This window comes from Chrysochloris asiatica, unplaced genomic scaffold (assembly GCF_000296735.1).
Source record: "Chrysochloris asiatica unplaced genomic scaffold, ChrAsi1.0 scaffold00217, whole genome shotgun sequence".
Taxonomy (NCBI): Eukaryota; Metazoa; Chordata; class Mammalia; order Afrosoricida; family Chrysochloridae; genus Chrysochloris; species Chrysochloris asiatica.
In genome coordinates this window covers 2,725,265-2,726,332 of record NW_006408735.1, presented here as the reverse complement: position 1 = coordinate 2,726,332, position 1,068 = coordinate 2,725,265, and positions in this window count along the sequence as shown.

The window sequence follows — 1,068 nt, the reverse complement described above, 5'->3', positions numbered from 1 at the left end:
TTACTGCTCTCGTAAAGATTTACAGCCTCGGATGAGGCTTACTGCTCCCGTAAAGATTTACAGGGTCACTATGAGTCAGAACCGACTCAACGGCACTTAACAACAACAACAACAACATATATAGATATATATCTTTCAGTATTGAAAGGGTCAGGAATGGAGTGTGTTCTTTGGCCTCTGAGATCACTGCACGTAGAACCTCCTTGACCCAGGGACAGAAAGCTGTGACATTGGAGAGCTGGCAGAGGAATAGCAGCAGAATCAAGAGCCAGAGCATGAGACCAAGTGGTGAGCTTCTCAACCTAGAGAGCAAGTAGAGCTGAGTGACTTGGGGCAGGAGGCTTGCTTACAGATGGGTTGTCTACAAGCACTTAATAGTAAAGAGTTAGGTTTGCTGATGCATGGAGCTAGAGCTCAGTGGATTCAGGTTGAAGCTTATGGAGAAATGGTGTGTCCTGTGGAACTTTATCCACCGCCCTAAAAGAGCTCTGTAACACTGCCTGAACACAGAGAGGCCTGCCTATGGCATGGCCGAGAAGAGGCTGTCCAGACTGGAAGATCTATGGCCTGAACATTTTTTACCTTGAATTGTAACCTGCTAACTGTGCTGGACTGCAGAGTCCCTTTGAACTTCAAGGTCAGTGTTTCAAACTCATCAGGTGCACCTTGGAAACCCCTATACAGGGTTGCTGTGGGTTGGAATCAACTCACCAGTACTTAACAACAACAACTTCCCTAAGAAGCCACTAAACTGTGAATGAATGCTACAGTGATTCAGAACTCCTGGTGTGGTGTTGTAGGATTGTTCATACTGGACTGTGAACCACAAGAATGGCTGTTCAAACCTATCAGCTGCTCCTCTGAAACTCTTTAAGGGTCATTCTGAGTCATAGTAGCATCGACGTCACTTAACAACAACAACATAGAGAGAGAGCATGGTGGCTCCATAGGATAAGCACTGGGCTTTGAACCACAAGGTCCGTGGTTCGAGCTCACCAGCTGCTCCGCGGGAGAGAGATGAGGCTTTCTGCTCCCACAAAGATCTAAAGTCTTGGAAACCCCACACAG